The following is a 13,599-nucleotide window of genomic DNA, read 5'->3' as shown; positions in this document are numbered from 1 at the left end:
AAAGTTTACTCTCTTCTTTTTTTTTTTTTTGAATCCCACTCTTGTTTCTATAGATGCAGGGCACACCATTATAATGTAGATGATCTTCATGAAGCAAAGACACAAAATACATTTTTTTTGAGGGTGAGAGATGGAATAATTTGTTAAATAATGTAACAACTATGTTGCTACTCCTGAGTGATAGTACAAAGTTTTCGTCAAAAGACAAATGCTGCTGGTGCATATAGACGAACAATTTTAATAGATATTGAAGTCATAATGCAACAATTTTAATGTTGCTCATTTTTTTATCTCTTTGAGAAAACCACCCTAACCTCTTATTAGCTCTGCTCTTTGGAGCTTCAACAAGTATGATAACAATTTATGCCTTCCTAATGCCAGCTACAAGAAAGGCATACTAAAAATTGTGACTAGTTTGGGTAGACTACATGAATCCTTCTTCTATTATGCTCTGTTTAGGCTCACACTTTCTAAAAGATGAAAAGATACGAAGTCTTAATTACTACTTCATTCTATATGATGTTTGGTCAAGTAAGTGAAGCATCACTTACATTTACAATAGTATGCAAGTGGTATTCTAATCATAGCTACATCTGAAATGACTGATTAAGAATATATATAAATTCAATTTCATAGATCACCCGGTTAAACTTTCCAAATCTAATGCTCAAAGTAGATCTTATGTTAAAAAATAACTTATTTACTAACATACCAAATACATACTATATTCTCATTTCATTTGCAAAACAAAATAATTAGAATAGTAACAATAATATGCTTGACCCATTTTATTAAACATAAAGCATACATCATAAAATAAATTTAATAAACTAATTATAATTTTCCAAGATCATTTATTCTAATAAATTTTGAAGGAAAAATACTATGAAGTATTAGATTATCTCTATCAACGACAAACCAAATATAGTATTTATCAATCCACACTTCAATCCAATAGACCAGATAAACTTATTTAAGATCATTGAAATTTAATTAATTTTACAATCAACTTCTTAGAAGCTGGATAGACAAGAAACTCTGAATCCAAATGTGGTGAGTGGAATAACCCAACTAGGGGTATAACTAGAGTGTGGATTCATGCTTGAATCAAGATAGATCAAGGATACGTTGGTGGTAGAGGCCAAGGCACAAATCAATCAATTTGGGTAAATTTGTCTCATTAAAGGTCGAGCTAGAATACAGATCGGTCATCATAATTGAGGATGTTTAAATCTAGTAGGAACAAAGGCCAAGATGGAAGCTGGCCCACTACCCAATAGCTATAAGTTAGAACCCTCTATTAAGAAAATACGAGTTGCAAGAAAGAGATTCTTTGGGGTCAGCTACAATCTAGAGAAAGAAAAGTCTTAGAAGAGAGAAAGAATGAGAGACAAAATAAGAATGAAAAAGCTAGAGAGAAAAAGTGTGTTAGATGCCTAATGATGGTGATTGAAGGCTAGGCTTGGCAACCATCATGGATGGTGGAATTAGGCCGATTGCTGATGGTGGAGCACTAAATAAAGAAGGCCAAAGCAGGGATCAATTGGAAGTCAAAGGAAGAGATGTCTTGAGGTGGCTATAGATGGTAGCTGGAGGATTGATAATAGGTGGTGGGTGGTAGCGCTTGAGATCACAACCGATATGCCATTAAAGGTGGAGAAATAGAACAATACCAAATCATGTTATTTCTCTCTCTTTTTTATTTTCTTTTGCTTTTTTCATTTTCTTCTTTTCTTTGGCAAAATAGGAGAAGGGCAACCTTGTTATGAACTAGCTGAAGGAACCTCAAGGTGGCCAATGACAACGATTTACATTTGCCCATGCACGGCCTCTGATGAAGACCTTAATGGCTACATCGACCACAACTACCAGTAGTGGAGAAAAGAAAAAATAGGAACCAACACCTGGGTCGGCCAAAATCAAAGAAACTAGAGCTCATCGACCAACAGCAAAGCTCTATTATGGTCGTCGAGAGCTCGACTAGAAGTTTGGCAAGGACCATGGCCTCAAATCATGGAGGATTAGGTGGAAGAGCACTGGAACAAGGGAGAGATAACACCAAAATTGGGGTAGGTTGAATTCATGGATTCCAACGGTTATCCTACACTAGTTCAGCTATAAACAATGGCATTAGGACTAGAAAAGGGAGGGGTGAAAGAATGGAGATAGTTATCCTAACTCCAATAAAATATTGATGGTGGCTCATGATAGGGCTAGCAAAATATGATCAGATCCGCCAATCCAACCTACGTTTGACTCATCTTAAGCAGATTTGGATTTGGCCTAAATGGGTTCATGTTATAAATGGATCAATCCATTTAACCTATTTGATTATTCGGATTGAATTTAGATTTTTATTTTCTGATCTGTTTAACCAGTTTATTAAATGGGTCGGGCTAGATTAGGTATCTATCTAAAATAAACAATAAAAAGCCCCTCTAAAGCTTGTCTAAACACCATCATACCTAAAGCCTATCACACTTTGGAATCCCATTCGAAATTTGAAATCAACATGAATATACATGCATACATGGTCTGCTACTCGGGAGTCACAACTGTTGTGACTTTAATCCAAAGTTTTTGAGAGTCTTCGGTCCCTCTCTCTTGTAATCTCATTCTTTATTTTTTGTATTAGGGTTTTGAGAGATACTGGAGGGTCGGTGGCAACACTGGGATCTAGCTAGAGAGAGCTTGAGAGGCTGTTCGATATCAGGGATGGTGAAGATGGAGCTGAAGAGCTGGTTGTAGCTACAATCAAGAGTCTGAAAGCATCGGAGAGAATCAAAGTAGTCAAGGATGGGGCCGAGCTGCTAGAGAGGAAGTTCTTACTAAAGATGATGAAGTGGAGATTAGAGCAGAAGGAGAGGGAGTTGGGATGGAGTCATTGAAGCGACTGGAGATGAGGGAGAACTCAACGAGGGTGGAGAGGTGGTCAAGAGTAGGGTCAAGGTGGCTGGAGAAGTCAGGGGACCCGATGTCGGGATCACTGAGGGTCAGGATGATGACATGGTCACCAGAGTAGAAGACCCCCAGAAAGCCACAGGGATCATCGGTGAGGTCCGACCTGGCAAAGCATCTCTTCCACTATATGAGAGGTCAGAGCAAAGGAAGAGAGAGTCTAGGATAGAGCTCATGATGTAGTCCAGGATGAAGGAGAGCTTAGTGAGGGCTGCGAGGTGGCTAAGAGCAGAGTTAAGATAGTTGGAGAGGTTGTGGGACCTAATGGAGGGTCATCGAGGGCTAGGGTGACATGCAGTCACTGGAGCAGAAGACCCCTGGGAAGCCATGGGGATCGCTGCAACAGAAGATCCTTCTCTGATAATTTTCCTCTCTACTTTTCTTTTTTTTTTTAACTGGGTTAGATGTGATTAGGTAAACACTTTACCTATTTAATGAATAGGTTAAATAGGTCTAATCAGATAATCTATTTATTAAATAGAGTAAGTTTGAATTTCAAAATCTGACCTATTTATTAAATAAGTCGAGTCCAATTTTGAACTTTTCTGACCTGACCCACATCTAACCTGATCCGATAGCCACTGCTACTCGCTGGACTTTTGATAAGTGGTATATTTTTATATTTATTGTAGATATTTTTGATAATTTATGGTGCTAACATCTTCTTAAAAATCCTAATTTCATGAATTTATTGAATTTTCTTAAAAAATAAGTGATTTTAAAAAAAATATAAAATTAGATATATTTATAAAAAAATAAATATTAATTTAATTGAATAATTTAAATATCAAAATGATAAAAAATTTTAAAAATTTAATGCATATTTTTTTCTATTTTTTAGGAAAAAATCGAAGCGAAAACAGAGCCAAAATACCTTAAAAAATAAAAATATTATCTCCGTGCACAGTGGACCGGTCGGTTGGTCCACAGAGTCAGGACGCGTCCACAAAAATTTCACGCGGTCTACAGGCGTGGCTCACAGCGAGAGAGGGGTTTTGCGCGATCCGACGGCTCATAAGCGATCCATCAAGTGATCGGATGGCTAAGAACGCTCCCGACTGTGTTAAGGATTTAAATTGCACGATTCGATGGCCAGAACTTCATCTGAACACGATCCAACGGCTGACATTTGATCCGACCTGATAAGGAGTAAAAGGATGATTTTTGGGCAGATCTAAGTGGTCCAATCTAGATCCGACGACCAGAAATATTCCTAAGAGATTAATATGATTTCTAAGGGTTTTAGTACTCCTTTTCCTACCAAAAAATTATGAAAAATTCATCTATAAATAGGAGGTCTGGGAATAAGCTTTGTAAGCAGAAAAATTGAGTAAAAGTATAGAAAAAAATAGAGAAAAAATTAAATAGCTTTAGGATCTAAGAAAAAGAAGGAGAGAAGTCGATTCGCTCTACGGAGTACGACGGAAGATGAAGAGGTCATCAACCATCTTTTCAACGAGACTTGACTGATCAACTTCAGATCTTATTACATTTTATTTTTATTTTATTTTATTATTCTTTTAAATTTTTTACTTGAATTTTAATTTCAATTAATACAAAATTTATTTTTTATATTTTAAATTTCTTCTTTTATTTTTTGCACGTAGATGCTAGGATCTAATTAGTAGATCTTAGTACCAATTTATTTTTATACTTTTTAAATTTTAATTATTATTTTTATTGTAAATAGATGCTAGGATCTAGTTAGTAGATCTCAGTATCTGATTTATTTTTCGTACTTTTAATTTTTATTTTCTGACTTAAATTGCTTTCTTAAAATTTTTTTTTTTTATAAAATCAAAGATTTCAAATCAAAATTCTACCTTCTCTGTAGATTCAACCAAACTCACTACTTTCTACATATTTTTAATTTTTATTGAAATTAGAATTTGATTGATAATCACGGTGTCCTAACGACAGCATCGCGATCGTATCAAATTTTTGACGTCGTTGTCGGAGAAGACATCAATTTTAATATTTGATTTCTTTAATTATTTTGTGACTATTGCTTATTAACTTTTTTTATATTTTTGCAAAAATAATTCAAAAATTCAAAAAAAAAAGAGAGATAGAAAGCTTTCAAGTTGGTGAGATCAATCCTAACCCTAGCTTTAACTATTTTTTTAGTATTAATTACTATTTTTTTAATTAACCTAAAATTCATCCACATAAACCTTATAAAAATTGCATGATAAGAGTAGAAACTTAATTTTTAGGAGCATTCATCATTGTAGATTTATTTTTGGTGATCGCTGGAGACAAGGTAAGCTTTCAAGTTTTTTAGTTTCATGCATCTAATTTAGTTGTATAGAACCCCTTGTTTGAAATTGGTTGTGCATATTCATCTCAAATCAATTTAAGGGCAACACCCATAACAAGATAAGGTGGAGATTTTATTACCCTTTTTTGGTCCAAAAAAACCAACCAGCATCCCACATTAACCCTAGCCTAACTAAAATCAAGTAGACATTGGCTCCTAGTATTAATCGAGTTCAGTTCTGAGTATTGTGGTCAAGTCAAGTGCAAAGTAAGTCCAGACTCACTCCTAAAACTAGCATCTAAGGCTAGAGATTATAAAGGCTCAGCCTAAGTGATTTGTGATTATTTAATTAATTATGTTAGCTTACCTGGCCAATTCAATTGGTGTCTAAGGCAAGCAATGGGGGGACCCCCATGACCCCATCTCTTACCTGGCTAGTTGAAGAAAGTGAGAACAAACTCAATTTGTATCTAGACTAAGCCACTTTACATCAAACTGTTAGGTCTAAGAAACCCGTAGGTGTCTAGGTTTAACTGTTTGCTAATTTGATTGCAATTAACACTTAACCACAACTAATTCTTCCCACCTTATGTATCTAGGTCTAGGGCTTTTTCTTTCTTCTCTCTCCTTTTTCTCTTAAAAAAAAAATAAAACAAAAACAAAACTTGAATCATACATTAGGGTTTGCACTGGTATATGCAAGATAGAAGATCTCTCTATCATAACCTAGTTGAACCTAATCTTGAGATTGAACGATTGATTCATATTAAACCTGAAAATCAGATGGCTGGAGATCCTAGAGAACCACCTAGGCAGATGAAGGAATATTTTATTCCTTCCACCTATAATCCATTGACTTATATCCACTTACCTGATATCCCTGCAAGCCACTATGAGATTCAGTCGACCACAATCCAGATGCTCCCGTCTTTCTATGGGAATACTAATAAAGATCCTTACAAGTATTTGGATAAGTTCTTAGAAATTTATTCCATGGTGAAAATTTAAAATTTTACTGATGATGCACTTAGATTGACCTTATTTTCTTCTCACTTAAAGACAAAGTCAAGTACTGGCTTGGCAAAATAGGAAGACCAATCCAAACTTAGGCTGAAATGTAGTATAAGTTTTTAAGAAATTCTATCCCATAGGTCGAACCAACACCATGAGGCGAGCCATCACTGGATTTGCTCAGCTTCCAGGAGAACAAATTCATGAATCATGGGAGAGACTTAAGGAACTTCTTAGAAAATGCCCACACCATGGTCTATCTAAGTGGCAAATTATTCAAGCTTTTTATGAGGATTTAGGTGACCAATACAGACAGATGGTAGATACATCTTATAGGGGTGCATTCATGAGTAAAAGTGAGGATGAAGCCTACACTTTATTTGAAACTTTGAGCAAAAATTTAATCAATCATGCTTCATTATCCTCCTACGAAAGATCAATCCCCACCAAAAGCGGGCAGAAATTTTTGAGATCAAGCAAACAGACTCTAGTCCTAAGACTGATCTGAACCTAATAGTCTAAAGATTAGATAAAGTCGACCTTCTTGCTCAGAAATTTGATCAGTTCCTAGCATTAGGTTAACAATCTCCTACACAATACACACGACCACCTAATTATCAGGAGATTTGTTCTATCTGTGCTAGTCCAGCCCATCATGTGAGCGAATATCCCACGACTACACAGTTTCCACCTTTCATTCAAGAACAAGTTCAAGCTGCCAAGGTTATTCTAATCCTATCAATGACCCATTCTTAAATGCATATAACTAAGATTGGAGAAACCATCCTAATTTTTCTTGGAGACCCCAACAGACTCAGGCTCAGACCTAAATTTTTTCTGTGCAGAACTTTCAGAATGGGCTCCAATACCAAAATTGTGCCTATAATAGTGGTCAGCCTAGTTAGCTTACTCAGCCATCCTATTACAATCAGCCATCATACCCACCTCCTCAACAGACCTCTCTAGCCAACGATAGATTTAGCCAACTTCAACCAATGATTATGACCCAACAGCAATCCCTCACTAGGCTAGAAGCATAAATAGGTCAATTAACTGAATCTTCTATGAGGAGAGAACTAGATTAATTGCCAAACGAACCAATACCGAATTTAAAAATGATCCATCCATCCATCAATCACCTGGACCTAGTCATCAATCCAATGTCCCACCTAAGAATCCTCAATTTGAAAGTGACAATGCAATTTCTGAGCTTAAAAGTGATAGAATTCTTAAGGACCTATATCAAGTCCAAGTGAGTGAGGCTAGTACTGATGCTAGCCAAAAAAAGAATTTAGAAGAGAAGATTAGAACTGAGACTAGCCCAATAGAAGAATCTGAGCTCGAAATTGATACTGAGAAGAGAGCTGATGAGCTATCTGAGATATATCCATCAAAAGTTTTATTTTCTTCAGTCCTAGAATTCGGTTCTTCTTCTTTAGAATCATCATTCCCTCTAGAATTGAAATCATCCTCAGTCACACTTGAGAATACATGTTTAGAATCAAATGATATCCTTCTAGTATCCATTGTATCAAACTTAACTCCTAAACTAAAAACTCAATTTATGAGCATTATAGAAGAATAAATAAAAGAAATTCTCAACAAACAAGGATCTGGAAATTATCTTACTATAATTAAAAATGGGGATGTAAAATACTTTCTAAAGATTGGCAATAAAATACTGAAATTTATCATAAACCATCTTCATAATATTGGCAATCCAAAACTATTAGAATTTGTCAATCTAATATTTGATACGGGATAGTTGAAAGAATCAGCATGGTTTGGCTGAAGACGGTAAACTTAGCACTTCCTGGGAGGTAACCCAGTTTTTAATTTTTAATTTTATACTTTTGCTATCTTTTGTATTTTGTTTAGGTCAATCAAGTCTTACTTAGTATCTTTTGTAGGGATCTGAAGATAATCTTGACTAAGTTGGGGAGAGAATCAATTTTAAAAGACTTTTGGATCAGATGACATCTCTCCTTTTCTTTCTCTTTGCATACACCCTTCATATTTTCTACTCCATTGAAGACAATGTCGATTAAGTTGGGAGGATAATAAAATTTTTTAAATTTTTAAAGTCCTCAAGTAAGTTAGTATTTAGTATTTAAGCACTTGATTACACTTAAAGAATTGAGTTAAACCAAGCATTTTTAAAAAAAAATTGATGTATAGATCAGAGAGTTTGTGAGATATTAAGGGATCAAGTATTAAGAAAACTCAATAAAGAGTTAAATTTAGAACTTAAATAGTTTTTTTTGAATATTTTTAAATTTTTTTATCAGCATCAAAGAAGAGTTAACTTCTTATGAGCTTGTGTAAAATAACTATACATTTCTTCATATATCAAAAAAATAATAAAAAAAAAATTTCAAGTACTTCATGCTGAGTAACCGAGCCTCTTTGTTTAAGCAAGCATTGAATTTCACATCAAAAGATATGAAGGGTAAAGAAGCTTTGTTGTAAACCTAGTTTTAACTCGTAGTCTGTTTGATTCGAGCAAGTAGGTTTGAGGGGTATTTTATACCTAGTACCCTAAAGCCATCTGGTTTGGGAGTTATTGACTGAAAACTTGCTATATAGGTTAAACAGAAAGCTTAAAGGGTTAAGATACTCAATAGCAGTATAATGTTTAAAAAAAAAATCAATCAATAAATGAAGGACGGATGTAACAATATACTTATCCATATGAAGGTGAATGATTTGGAGATAAAGGTAGGGATAATTTAAAAAAGTTCAGAAAAAGTTTAGTGTTCTTAGTTTAACTCTCATATTGACTAGTATTAATACCCCAATGACATATCTCATTCACACTCTACTGAACATTATTGGTCCTTTTGAAAATTATTTGGTGAAATTCGAAACTTTAAGTTAAACGATACTTAATTCTAAATTCTTTCTTTACTCGAGAATGAACAAAGTTCAAGTTGGAGAGTATGATAAGTGATATATTTTTATATTTATTGTAGGTATTTTTGATAATTTATGATACTAACATCTTCTTAAAAATCCTAATTTCATGAATTTATTGAATTTTTTTAAAAAATAAGTGAATTTGAAAAAAATATGAAATTAGATATATTTATAAAAAATAGATGTTAATTTAATTGAGTAATTTAAGTACTAAAATGATAAAAAAATTTAAAAAATTTAATATATATTTTTTTCTATTTTTCAGGCAAAAAATCGGAGTGAAAATAAAGCCAAAATACCTTAAAAAATAAAAAATATTACCTCGGTGCACGGTGGACCGGTCAGTCGGTCCACAGAGCCAGGGCGTGGTCCACAGTAAACTTCACGCGTCCACAGATGCGGCTCACAACTAGAGAGGGGTTTTTGCACGATCCGACGGCCCAGAAATGATCCATCAAGTGATCGGACGGTGAAGAACGCTCTCGACTGTGTTATGGATTTAAATTGCACGATCCGATGGTTAGAACTTCATCTGAAGTGCAATCCAATGGCTGACATTCGATCCGACCCTGATAAGAGTAAAAGGCTGATTTTTGGGCAGATTTGAGCGGTCCAATCCAGATCCGACGGCCAAAATATTTCTAAGGGGATTAATATGATTTCTAAGGGTTTTAGGACTCTTTTTCCTATCAAAAAATTATGAAAAATTTATCTATAAATAGGAGATCCGAGAATAATCTTTGTGATAAAAAAAATAAAAAAAAAAAAATTAAATAACTTTAGGATCCAAGGAAAAGAAGGAGAGAAGTCAGTTCGCTCTACGGAGTACGACGGAAGACGGAGAGGTCATCAACTATCTTTTCGATGAGGCTTGACTGATCAACTTCAGATCTTTATTATAATTTTATTTTTATTTTATTTTATTATTTTTTTTTAATTTTTTTACTTAAATTTTAGTTTCAATTAATATAAAATTTATTTTTCTGTACTTTAAATTTTTGTCTTTTATTTTTTGCACGTAGATGCTAAGATCTAATTAGTAAATCTTAGTACTAATTTATTTTTATACTTTTAAATTTTTATTATTTATTTTTATTGCAAGTAGATGTTAGGATCTAGTTAGTAGATCTTAGTATCCGATTTATTTTTTGTACTTTTAATTTTTATTTTCTGACTTAAATTGCTTTCTCTAAAATTTAATTTTTTTTATAAAATTAAAATTTCAAATCAAAATCCTGCCTTCTCTATAGATTCGATATGACTCACTACTTTCTATATATTTTTAATTTTTATTGAAGTCAAAATTTGATTGATAATCACGATGTCCTAACGACAGCATCGCGATCGTATCAACTTCTCAAAGAAAAACAAGGAAGACTTCAATGGATTTCACCATTGATTGATGAGTGATACATAGAAAGGTGAGGGTCTTTTATTGATTGAGTCCTAGTGTTTTTATTGAAGTCCGGCCAGCCCTAGGATCCCATTCTTTGATGGAGTCATAGAGAAAGATGACCCCCATTAAGAACCTTGCTCTCTCATCGCACATGCTGGGGGCCCAAGTAGCCGATCTAGACCAAAAATTAGGTCAGACCAGGTCCAAATAAATAGGCCCTCACATCCTACCCTCATTGTCCTCATGACCTATATTCTTCATCTCTATGCCTCTATCTATTGTTCTAGGATTGTTATAGGATTATTGTGTATTCTTTTTTGTCAGAGGTCAAGAGGTGATAGCCTTCGGCCTCCCCCTCTCCTTAATATCTTTCTCTCTCACCTATTTTAATTATTAAAATATATTTTTATGAAATAAAAAATAAAATATTTGATTCTTTTAGTGACTCATCAAATGACTAGGGATAGCAATGGGTTGGATTTGGATCAGGTCAGGCCTCACAAAAATCCCCCAAATCCTACAAACTATCATGCTTCTACCATGATTAAGCTCTCAAAAACTCACACCGCCACCCTCGATCTCCCTTAAGTGCTTTCCTTCCCCATAAATCTCCCGAAAAGAGAATGAAATGAAAAGAAAAGGAAGCAAAAGGAGAAAAAATTAGTGGAAAAACCCCTCCAATCTCTCTCAGGTGCACTCCTTCCCCATAGATCTTCAAAAAAGAGAATGAAATGAAGAGAAAAAAAAGTGAGAAGGGACAAAATGACAGGAAAAGGTCTCACCTTTTAATTTTTTCCATCTTTCCTTTCTTTTAGTTGATTTCTTCTATGGTTTCACATAGCTTTTCCTCTTTTTTTTCCATCCTGAAGAGTCTCAATTAGGTGGGAGGCTTAAAACAGGGGCCTTCCTCCATTTTTCCAATCCTCAAGAGTCTCAATTGAGTGGGAGGCTTGGATCGGCCAAACTTTTCTCTATTATTTCCATCCTCAGGAGTCTCAATTGGGTTGGAAGCTTGGAGTGGCCAAATAAGGAAGCTTAGACAATGGCTAGGGTTTGTGTTGGGTGTTTATATATAAGAGTTGCATATGTATGTACACACACACACACACACACACACATATATATATATGAGTTATATATGTATGTATGTACGTATGTGTGTGTGTAAACTGGGCTCTGGTTGACTGGATCCTATTCCAAATTCGATCATAGGCATATTCACTCGATCAATGCACATCTCGAGGTATCTATTCTTAGTTAACAGATATCATTTCTTTGTCATTTAGCTGACATATTGTGTTAAAATAAAAAAAATTCCAACTCATTCAATGGGATGGGACAGAAGCCCATGCATGCACCCCCTTCCATCCTTACAGAACCCACCTCCTCTCTCTCCCATCACCTTCTTCTTCTCTTCTCTCAAAATACAAAATCCTATTCTCTTCTTTCTTCTCCTCTCTCTCACTTTGAAAACCTAAGCTGACTCCCCCCCCAAAGTCTTTTTTCTTCTTCTCTCTCTCCCATCGCCTTCTTCTCCTCTCTCTCCCTTTTAAAATCCATCAATAGCTCTTTCTCCTCTCTTTTCCAACCCTCATCGATGCCGATTCCTTCTCCTCTCCTCCCCAAACCCTCAACACCCACCCACCACCAACTTCTTCTCTCTTCTCCAACCACCACCCCCACCCGTTGCTAGCTCCTCTCCTCTCTTCCCCAGTCCTCAACCCCACCACCGCCCCCACTCGCCACCACCCCCACCCACCGCTAGGAGCCCATTTCATATCTTCCATAACTCCCACAGTCCCACCCGCTGTCAAAGCTCCACTTCTTCCATATCAGGTGAGCTTTTTTTTTTCAAAATTTTTTTCTAGGTCAACTATTTGACTGATTGTATACTTAATCCAAGTGAAAGTTTAAATTTTATTTTTTAAATGATATAATGTGATTGGATGCAATTTGATTCTTGAAATCTTGAACATACCCTATATTACTATATAGAAGAGAAAACATGCTTGTAAAAAATACACAATAGCTAGAAAGTAATAATATGAGCTGAGTGTCATGCCCCAATTCCAGCATTCAATTGAGAACATGATGGCTGCATACTTTTTAGGGTAAGATCTTAAAGAATATATAAGGCTTACATTTTTATCAATACATCAACCCAACTCAGGCAGTGGTAAAAGTAAATTTACTAATTTTTATTCAATAGAAAGATAAATTCTTCAAGGCTAATAAGAACTAGAACAAAAATCTAACAAAGATCTAAAATAATTTTTATTTAAGGACAGCTAAGCAAATAACACCCAAATCCTATACTTCTCACTAATTGGTTCCAAGCCTCAAAAGATCTTTTGGATCTAAAATAAAAAAAAAAAGAGAGAAAGTGAGCTTTACGAAATCAGTAAGTTATTAGTACCTCTAATTTATTTGAATATTTATATAGAAAAATATTATTTTATGAGTATAAAAGCATATCATTACCATCAATATAGATTCAAAATATGCATTTTACTTGAAATAATTTTTTCAATCATACAAGGGGTCGGTCTTTCACTCTCACTCTCCTAGTCCCTCGACTATGGTCACGATTGACCTGTGGCTAGCCCCGAAAGAAACTAGAATATAACTATGATATACCGTCTATTGATCATGCACTAGTGATCGCCCTATTGGAGGTCTGAAAAGAAAACCAACTCTAATGTTACATGAAGAAATGTGTTTTCATTAGCACATGCCGGCGATCAGCCTCATCTGACTAGGTCTAAAGAAAAACTAATCCTTAAATACAATACACCATCCGTTGGTGTATGCCAATGTTCATTCCACTGGAGGCCCGAAAGATGACTACATCTAAAATCTATGTGATCATAGTCGGACTAGAGAGCAGTAAAGTACTGACACACAATATATTTTGATGCAAAAAAATATAATTTATTTTTCACTAAATATATATATATGATAGAGCATTTCATGAATCATTTTTCATGTAGAGCATATAAAATAATTAATTTAAATAGAATAATGTAGAAATCAAATCTCATGCATGATAAAAATACAT

At 34.7% G+C, this 13,599-nt stretch overlaps 1 non-coding gene across 1 annotated transcript; it reads right to left on the bottom strand.

Annotated features, from left to right (window-relative positions):
• Positions 1-6,380: 6,380 nt before the first annotated feature.
• Positions 6,381-6,487, bottom strand: LOC140851847 (small nucleolar RNA R71). Its single transcript, XR_012134604.1, has one exon. It is a non-coding gene; the product is annotated as a small nucleolar RNA R71 (small nucleolar RNA).
• Between the last annotated feature and the right edge of the window lie 7,112 nt (positions 6,488-13,599).

This window comes from Elaeis guineensis, chromosome 9 (assembly GCF_000442705.2).
Source record: "Elaeis guineensis isolate ETL-2024a chromosome 9, EG11, whole genome shotgun sequence".
Classification (NCBI taxonomy): domain Eukaryota; kingdom Viridiplantae; phylum Streptophyta; class Magnoliopsida; order Arecales; family Arecaceae; genus Elaeis; species Elaeis guineensis.
This window is presented reverse-complemented; position numbering and strand designations above follow the sequence as displayed.